Source organism: Numida meleagris, chromosome Z (genome assembly GCF_002078875.1).
Source record: "Numida meleagris isolate 19003 breed g44 Domestic line chromosome Z, NumMel1.0, whole genome shotgun sequence".
Classification (NCBI taxonomy): Eukaryota; Metazoa; Chordata; class Aves; order Galliformes; family Numididae; genus Numida; species Numida meleagris.
The window spans coordinates 60,490,182-60,500,506 of NC_034438.1; the positions used below are offsets into that span (position 1 = coordinate 60,490,182).

The window sequence follows — 10,325 nt, forward strand, 5'->3', positions numbered from 1 at the left end:
CTCTCCTCTCCTCTCCTCTCCTCTCCTCTCCTCTCCTCTCCTCTCCTTTCTCTTGTCTTTTTAAAAAAGAGAAATTTAAATTTAAATGTGAACAGAAGGTGACAACATCCTACCATCCCCTAGCAAAGATGTGTGTGCATGACCTGATTCTGTGAAATGATATTGCTGCACTCTGGTTCTGTCAATCCTCACCTTTCATGCGCAATAAACCAATAAAGTAAATCATTTTAAAGAAAAAAGAAACAGCCACAGTCTGATCCATAAATTGACTTCTTTGTTCTGACAACTGACTAAATGACACTTAAGTCATCTCTAAGTGCAGGGAAGAAAATAAAAGGCATTTTTACTGTGAAGCTGAACAATTAGGCAATTGTAAAGCATGGAATAGCAAAGTGGAAAATGCATAGTAATAATGTTTTCCATTCTCCTCTCCCCCATTTTTTTTCCTCATTAAATACCATTAGTGGAGCAGCAAAAGAACTTCACTTTCTCATCTCAGGGTTATTGATGATGCTGGCAATTTAGCCCCTTTCCAGAAGCCCACAAATGGAGTTGACTATTTCACCTCTGTTTCACCATTGTTTAGTCAAGGAGGGTCGTGCTGGCATGTTCTTTCCAACTGAGACCACACTGCATAAGTTTAACATTGGGCGCTCATTCAATTTCCAAGCCAAATGGCAGAAATAAATGCAGAATTCACTGTATGAATTCATACTTTCATCAGCATTGTATATCTCCTGGATCTCCAGAAAAATAAAACCACAAAATCAGACCACAAAATCCTACTGATGCACAATTCAAACTTTTCAGATCTTGCCACATTCCCAAGGATTTACCTCACATTTTTGAAAAGATGCTGTTGAAGATTTTCTTCCAGAGAAGAGAAGGCTGTGGGGTGACCTCATTGCAGCCTTCCAGTACCAGTACGGTTTTTAGTTGAAGGAGAGAAGATTTAGGTTGGATATCAGGAGGAAGTTTTTTACTATGAGAGTGGTGAGGTGCTGGAACAGGCTGTCCAGAGAGGCTGTGGATGCCTCACCTTGGAGGTGTCCAACACCAGGCTGGATGGGGCCCTGGGCAGCCTACTGGTCTAGTATTAGATATGGAGGTTGGTGGCCCTGCCTGCAGCAGAGGGGTTGAAACTCAATGATCCTTGAGGTCCCTTCCAACCCAAGCCATTCTATGATTCTACGTTTCTATGTCTCCATAACAGCAGGTTTCCTACTCCTTGCCAAAGAAGCACATCTGTATGTCAGTCAGAAGTGGTGTATCTACTCACTTCTAACCATCCTTATTTTTATTTCCCTTCTCTGGGTCTTTCATTTCCACTGCAGTCCCACTAAGTATTTACTCCTATTCAGTAACTTCCCTGCTCTTTCCACCAACATCTCGGGAAATTCAGGTTGGACATAAGGAAGAAGTTCCTTACAGTAAAGGTGGTGAGACACTGGAGCACATTGCTCAGAGAGGTGTTGGTGCCCCATTCCTGGAGATATCCAAGGTGAGTCTGGACAGGGCTCTAAGCACTCTGATGTAGCTGTAGGTATCCCTGTTCATTGCAAGAGAGTTGGACTAGATAGCCTTTAAGGGTTTCTTTCAACTCAAAAGATTCTACGATTTTATGATCTAAGATCATTTCAAATCCTCTCTTAGGATCATCTTTGGTTACTCATGAAACAACAGAAGAACATACTCGTGCCAACATAACTGCCCAGATACAGCACATCAGGAGAACTAGATTTCTTGCAATGTAGACATAGATTAAGCATCATGGGAAACTAGACTGAGCTAGGAAAAAATACAGGGAAACAAAGAGGAATCATAATGTTGTGTCAAAATAATTGAAGAGAAGACTGAGAGACGCTTAGTATATGAATTATTCCATATCTATTTTAAAGAATAACATAATACTGTAAGATGTCAAAGAAACCTCCATTAGATTCATCCACATAAAAAAAAAATGTTATTGTTAGTAGAAAACACTGTCTTTAGAGATTGAAAAAAAAGATTACCTACAAAAAAAGGTAAAGATTAAAAATGTAGAGGGATGTATGAATGTGTGGGGGGAGCGGTAATATCTTTTAGAATGTTTGTGACATTTTCATGAATGAGACAAAAATAAATTTTCAGAGCAAATCTGCTGCAGTGGGGATAAGAATTTGCTTCAGTCAAAGATATTTTTATTAAAACTGGTGATGCAGGCAAAACAAGATGCAGGGCAAATGAGAGACCAGACGTTTATTTTTATGACCTAATAGGATTTTGAAATTAAGCACAGCAGGTAGAAAGATCCTGCACAATTTCAGAAGAAAAACCAACACATTGCATGTCTGTACATGAAAGTTAGCTCACTTTTCAAAACACTGCTGTCACCTACGGCATGGGATAGTGATGGACATACATTTGTTTTCACAGGAAAGCCACACAGTGAGAGCTTTTGGAGCCAGGCCTGGAACCAAAATCCAGACTAGGAATACAAAAGACTGAAGACCTTACTTTCATAAATTGCCTCTGGATTCCAATGTGCATATGCTACTGCACCAGGAGGTCTGCTAAGAGGTGCTTTGAAAAGTATGTGGTCTAGGAGGAATTTTTTTTGTGATCACTAAACCTGCAGGTGGCCTTTTGAATGGACGCACAATCTAATGTGACTATAAAAATGTCTCTCTCAACCAATATAAAAGGCAAGGTGCCACAAGTAAAACTGTTCAGAAACAATAAAAAAAGAAAAAGGAAAGAAAGAAATAGAAAAGGAGAGAAAAATAGATTAACTTCTGACTCAAGTACTGAAACATTGTTCTGTAACAAGAAAGTAGAAATTATGTGCTGTGAGAAAAGTCCTGTGATGTCTGGAAAGTAGCTACCTGGGTTCGAGCTCAGGTCCTTTTGAAAGATGAAATTTTACATAGGAATTGAAAAATAAAAAGCAGTTACCAGAGTCTGTGCATGCAAGGTGTCAAGGCTGGCAGTGAGTTTTAATAACCTGATATATGTTTTTTACTTCTTTAGTGAGTGAAATGATGTGATATTCAGGAGGGGGGATGAAAATGAAAGATTTTCAGTATTTGCCCCTTTTTTTCCCCTTTGAACAGCAGGTGGTCCACATCTCCAGGTTGCTGGGGATGAATGACCCAGTCAGGGAAGATATGGGTAACCAGTGAAAAGTTTCTAAGGATTCTAATCTTCCCTTTCAATAAGCAAAATTCAGAAAAAATGATTTTTGCTTTTACTTTAGCTCATTCTCAAACCACAAAAGAATGTTTTACTCCTCTATTTTATGATAGAATTAATAATGACTGAAGACTCATCAAGTGGCTTCAGCCTGTACCCATGAACAGTCAACCTGACTTTTAGAAGACATGAAAATCTCCCGGAGCCAGGAATATTCGTGGCTACTGATCTTTTGCCTACGAAAACTTCTGTGCAAGTTTGTCAACGGTTTATGGGCATTTGGCCCGGTTCCGTGATGAAGGGGACGGGGGATCCACAGGTCCACGCCCTGGGAAAAGGGAAAAGGGGAAAAGGGTAAGGAGATGGACCTGAGAGCAAAGAACAGTGGCAACAATCTGAGGAGAAACAAATTAATTTACTAAATAAGATATCGGAATGCAAAACAACACACTATAATACAATATAATTACAATTTAAGCTGATAAATCCAATACAAAGAGAGAGAATGTCCCAAAATCAAGGTAGGCCTTACTCTACTACTGACGATAAGACGGCTGGAGAGCGAGGTGCTGCCAAGACGAGAGACGGGCGGAAAAGGGACGAGGTCTTGTGATCTGTAAGTTTTTATACTGCGAGCTTTTATCTTTTCCCTCCGGCTGGAAAATGGTAACAGAGGAGCAAAGTACTGTGGGGAATGTAGTAGTCCTTCTCTTCTGAGAACCAGGTACATTCATTACATGATGTTATGATGTGGAGTACCAATAACCGAAAATCATAAAACCATGACAAAGTTCAAGGTCAAGCATAACAAAAAAGTTGAGTGTGGGCTCTGTGCCACTGGGATGAAAGATTCAAATGTCATTTTTCCTCCTGTCTTTCAGGCTTCCCATTTATTTATTTGTTTATTTATTTAGATTTATTTGATTATTTATTACAAATTAGCTGATGGAAGGCAGTGGATGCAATACAGTTAAATTCCATCTGAGAACCATGAGCTTTCCATACATGCCAGCACTTTTGTCTGCGCATGCTACTAAAACAAATGACTTTCCTAATTAAGAAACACAAAGGTTATATAGAACATGTAGTAAAAACTTTGATTTTTCTGAGATGAGTTAATAATTCCCATCCAAGACGTACAACACATTTACCAACACAGCTAATTAGCTTGAGAACAATTCCCCTGAGAACACTGGGTCTCTGTTTTCTTTGGAAATACAAACGACTAATTCCTCCGTACTATACACAGAGCATAGAAAGGTTAGTATTTTGATGAGCTATCAGCATATGACAACAAAGCTAATGCATTTGACATCAAAAACTGCACCAAAGTACATGTAAGATAATATTCTTGCTTTGCTTCTCAAAATCATATCAGTAGATACAGCAAGGTGAGAAAGGAAATGCTGTTGTTATGTAAAGAAAAAATAGAAAGAAATGATATATCTGCTTACAATAATTTTTTTCAGAAAAAGGATGTTCCTTGAGAAATGAGGCATTCAGACAGTTAGAAACATGCACGGTATCTTCTTTGTTGTTATTTCTTTATTAATTTGTTCCTAAGGCCAATTCCTACAAAGAGTTTATGTTCCCAATCTTACCAAGGGAGGTGATCAAAGACCAGTCTTACTTCTCTCTTTCTTGACAGACTAGTTAATGACAAAGAGGAAAGCATTTATAGTGGTGACTTGGCAGCAGGTGAACCTAATAGCCAGCAAGATCTGGATACTGCATACTCCATGAACACAGAAAATGCTGGTGTCTCCCTGCATTCCCTAGTAGATGTCAGCAGACTGCATTTGCTCCCCCAGGAAAACCTTCAGGGAGTGCAGCACATTGGCCAGAACAAACACACTCAAATTCTGACTGGATAATGGTGTGGTTAACGCACTGTACTTTGCTATTTTAATATAAATACAATTCTATAGATACAGGTCATAAGACAACTTCATCATAGAATCATAGAATGGCCTGGGTTGAAAAGAGCTTCAAAGATCATCTAGTTTCAACCCCACTGCTGTGTGCAGGGTCGCCAGCCACTAGACCAGGCTGCCCAGAGCCACGTCCAGCCTGGCCTTGAATGCCTCCAGGGACGGGACATCCACAACCTCCTTGGGCAACCTGTTCCAGTGTGTCACCACACTCTGAGTGAAAAACTTCCTCCTAAATATCTAACCTAAATCTCCCCTGTCTTAGTTTAAAACCATTCCCACTTGTCCTATCACTATCCACCCTCGTAAACAATTGTTCCCCCTCCTGTTTATACGCTCCCTTCAAGTACTGGAAGGCCACAATGAGGTCTCCCAGGAGCCTTCTCTTTTCCAAGATAAATAAGTCCAGTTCCCTCAATATTTCCTCGTAGGAGAGGTGCTCCAGCCCTCTGATCATCTTAGTGGCCCTCCTCTGGACCCATTCCAAGTGCTCTGTGTCTTTCTTGTGCTTGGGGCCCCAGGCCTGGACGCAGTACTCCAGATGGGGCCTCACAAGAGCTGAGTAGAGGACAATCCCCTCCCTCTCCCTGCTGGCCACTCCTCTTTTAATGCAGCCCAGAACATTGTTGGCCTTCTGGGCTGCCAGCAGACACTGCTGGCTCATGTCCAGCTTCTCATCCACCAGGACCCCCAAGTCCTTCTCCACAGGGCTGCTCTCTAGGAGTTCTTCCCCCAGTCTATATAAATACCTGGGATTGCCCTGGCCCAAGTGCAGCACCCTGCATTTGGCCTTGTTGAACCTCATTAGGTTCTCGTGGGCCCACTTCTCCAGCCTGTCCAGGTCCCTCTGGATGGCTTCCCTTCCCCCTACTGTATTGACTGCACCTCTCAGCTTGTTGTCATCTGCAAACTTGCTGAGGGTGCACTCGATTCCATCGTCTATGTCACTGATAAAGATGTTGAAGAGCACCAGTCCCAGGACTGAGTCTCGTGGGACACCACTTGTGACCAGCCTCCATCCTGACATAGAACCATTTATCACAAGACTTTGGCTGTGACCAGCCAACCAGTTCTTAATCCATTGAACAGTCCATCCTTCAAATCCATACCTCTCCAATTTAGAGAGAAGGATATGGTGAGGGACTATGTCAAAGGCTTACTTTTCTTACTTTTAAGAAAATCTTAGAAAACAGAAATTGTCTGTCTGATGTTTATCAGTCAATATCCCTTTGATGGAAGGACAGTGGAGGAAAAATAAATATCCTTTCCCAGTGCTTGAAACTCTTCTTGCTAGAAATTACAGCTCTATTGGATGACTGAAGATCTCCAGCTCTGGTGTGTGTAATCACACACTTTTCAGCAACAATTATTATAGAACAAGTTCAATAAAAATGCTGCTTTAATTTATTAAATACAAAGAACTAATAAGTGCAATTTCCATGACCATAAAATGAGGAAAAAAAATAAGAGATGAAGAAAGGACTCAGAGCCCTGTCAGGATTTTCAAAGTCTGAGCGTTACAGATTTCAACACTGTCTGTAGGTGTGTTGGGTGCTTTGCACCCATCAAAAATTAAGCTAAATATAATAACCATGTGTCAGAGTTCAGGAGGTGAAAACGACAGTACTTCAACAGCACTATTAGTTGAGGGAGTGCATTCATTACAATGTCTAATTTGGGAACTATTTTAACAATGGGAGTTTGCAAAGTGTGTTTGAGCACCATTGAATTCTTATTCTCTGTAGAAAAGATTAAGAGTGGAAGGTGGAGAACAGTATATAAAACACACAGAAGAGACTTCCAGAGAAAAGAAAGATTCCAGGCTGTATTTCACAAGTTTGCTCTTTCTCCTATAAGGGTCTGAGGTCTGTGCAGGAACTCTGTGTACAATCAGAGTGGGCTTCATATTCACTCTTCAAAGAGATACATAAGCGTCCTAATTTAGTTAAATTCCTGGAATGCCATGTTTTCAATTAAAGTCTGTGAAACAACTTTTGCAGTTCTGAGTTTGCCTTAAAATAACAAAACTACTAACAGAAGTGAGTCCTCACTTCCATAAGAAAAGCTAGAAACTCCCTGCAGCAGTATGGAACCTAATATTATAAAATAGTTAATTCACAAGATATCCCAAGTAAATTTCATTGAAATGCAACAAACAGAAATCAGAGAGAATCACAGCACAGTTTGTAGCTGAAGTGTTACAAATACCTTTCAAAGTTCTCCAAATGTAACTGAAAATATTTTTTATTAATTGCAGGTTTGGTTCCCTAATGCAGGAACAAGCACAAGAACATTACAGCTGGTCATATCTAGGTTTTATATAGACTTGATGCCCAAGTTACCCATTTAATTAGAAAAAGATTCACCAGCAAAGCTTCTGTCCCTTATAATCCGAAACTACTGCTCTAAAAGTCTGGCAAGTAAAGTCTTTAAGTTTCTCAAGAGTGGGTGAGACAGGATATTTTTAATAGTTTTCTTACATTGTATGTCGAAACATTCCATTTTCATCAAAAAGAAGTAAACCATTGATAACTGAAAATTGGCAGTGACTTTTGAGGAATATTTTCTAAATAACACTGCATTTCTCAAAACTTAACTGAAAGATACTAAACACATTGTTCCTATGAGGTCATGCATTTCATTTTTAACTTTATATGATGTTTATATTATCACAAGATTGCACTTACAGAAGTTGTATTAGGAATAACTACCTGGAAAAAAAAAAAAACACTTCAAAAAAAGGTCATTTTTACAATAAGTAAAAATATGTGTTGTAGATATATTACTATCTTACTTTTTTTTTAAGGGCCATTCATATATTTTTCAGACAGTAAAAATGATCTGGCATGAAGCTTCTTATTTCAACTTTTCTTTCATCTGTGAGTGAAAAGTGTCAGACATCTGATGGCTGGGATGGGGCATCATTCACAAGGGAAAGGGAGACAAAGTGCTGCAGAGATGATGTACCAGGCTATCAGCATTTAGAAGACAGGAAACTCTCTTGTCTCTCTTCTGAGGGTCTTTCATTCATACGGGCCACTTTACTAGGGGAAAATGGTATGAAGAAAGTGTTATTTTTAAAATATCACATTTTCTGGAAGCTGATCAGATTACAGGAACTTTAAAGGGGAGAGGAGTCTGACTCAATTCTGACAAATTTTGCAGGTTTTGGAGCAGCAGCTATAATTCTTATGAGTCCACCACAAGTCTCTTGCTATTTGTAGATTTTCCTGAGGACCCCCTGGTTGGCATCAAGAGATTTTGTATGAATTTCCACCTTCATTTTTATTCTGAGTAAAGGGTGGACTTGCTCTCATTGTGACACGTTCACCACCACACTGTTATCCAGCCAACAAAAAACAGAGCTCACAACAGGGATAGCTCAAGTGGCCTCTGTAGAGCTCATGAGATGGGAATGTGTCTTAGTTAAAATAACTTGAGAAAGTGCAAAAATGGAGATCCTCACTTTTCCTCCCTGTATTAAGAAAATCAAAATGTTTGGAGGAGTATTGGTGTGCCCAAAGTGGATCACAAGCAGGGAAAGGCACTGAAGCTCCAGAAGGGTTTTCTGCTAGACAAAGGCCACAAAATGGTTGCAGAGTTAGTTTTCTTCCTCTTGTTGGCTACATAGGAGGACAGTGTGCCTCAAGAGCGACAGAAAAACAGGCATAAAAGTGCAGGAAACAGATCACCTTTGATTTTGTAGGAGCTGGGACTATGTCTCAGAGGGAGTAAGGGGAGTAAGGGGAGTAAGGCATAGTTTCTGTGCAGATGGATACCTAGGTTCATTCTACTGGCCTCAGCCTCAAAGTGATCTGTGCAACCTCCCCCTCCATTCCATGCTCAGCACTCTGTGTTACTCAGTGAAAATTAATGATTTTTACTCCTGGGAGTTAAAAATCCTCTCAGTGGCTAAAGCTAAGCAGATAAGTGATGAGGAAGAAGTGATTTTTACACCCAGAAACTTGTCTTTGGGGTTGTTCATGAAGAAGGCTTGCCATACTTACGCCTCGTGTATCATTTCCCTTCCTCCCTTGCAAAAATACAATACAATACAATATAATATTTGTTATACCTGTGCAATATTTTGATGTTCCTATGAGCAAACAGTATATTGGTCATACATATAAATAGGCATTCCCTGTGTTAAAAAACACACTACTCACTTCTGCCCGAGCTAATTCCACACTTAAGGTGAGATGTGCACAGATCACCATGGACCCTTATTACCATGGTTGTGAATAAATCGAGATTCATTACTTCCAACTGCTGAAATAGAGCTATGGCAGGGAGGTTGTTGTGGAGATGAGAACATGGAGGATGCCAGGCCATGAGGCTAGGCATCCTTCCTGCCAAAATTTTGTGTTGGAAAGGCTAGTGAAATGGGGGGCACACAGCTAAGGACAATTTTGCTCAAGCATTAAATCTCAAATGATAATTTTATTTGCATTTCCGTTGTTTCTAATCACACTGTGTTAGCAGCAGTAATCACAGACAGGTCTAGATCCTCTCTGCTGAGATAAAATAAATTCTCAAAAGAGTGTGTGGTAAGCCATTGCAAGTCAGAGATTGTACCTGAGAAAGGGATGACAAAATGTATATAGGTACTATTATATTTTCTGCAGATACCCCCACAGTCATCTACAGAGGCTCTGACTTGGATATTGGTCCCTTCTATGTCCCCCTATATGTCCTTAATTCATGGAGGGTTGCGCCAAGTAAGATGTTGCTGAGATGAATTGCCAGTGCTGGAAGCAAGCCTCTGTATTTAGGGATAAGACCAGGAGAATGGTTTTAAACTAAAGGAGGGCATAATAACATTAGTAGGAAATTATTTACTCATAGAGTGATGAGGCCCTGGCACAGCTGCCCAGAAAAGCTGTGGATGCCCTGTCCCTGGTGGCGTTCAAGGAGAGGTTGGACAAGGACATTCTATGATTCTGTGATTCCTCAATTCTGTGATTTTATTCTCCCTTTGCTGATTTCCCACTGATTTGTTGTCATCTCCATGTCACCTCATATCCTGTCAATGAAACTTGTTAGCTGGCAAATCTACTGCTCCTCACTCTTTGTTTTCCCACCTGCTTTAATAACTTCACCATCTGCCACACTTCCACTTTCTTTTTCACTTTCTTTTTCTTTTTCTTTTTCTTTTTCTTTTTCTTTTTCTTTTTCTTTTTCTTTTTCTTTTTCTTTTTCTTTTTCTTTTTCTTTTTCTTTTTC

At 40.0% G+C, this 10,325-nt stretch overlaps 1 long non-coding RNA gene across 1 annotated transcript in view; it reads right to left on the reverse strand.

Moving 5' to 3' along the window:
- LOC110389917 overlaps positions 6,172-10,325 on the reverse strand; it is a 50,501-nt gene continuing 46,347 nt past the window's right edge. The window contains exon 4 of the long non-coding RNA XR_002433445.1: positions 6,172-8,146. This is a non-coding gene — a long non-coding RNA (uncharacterized LOC110389917). The remainder of the gene's footprint in view (positions 8,147-10,325) is intronic.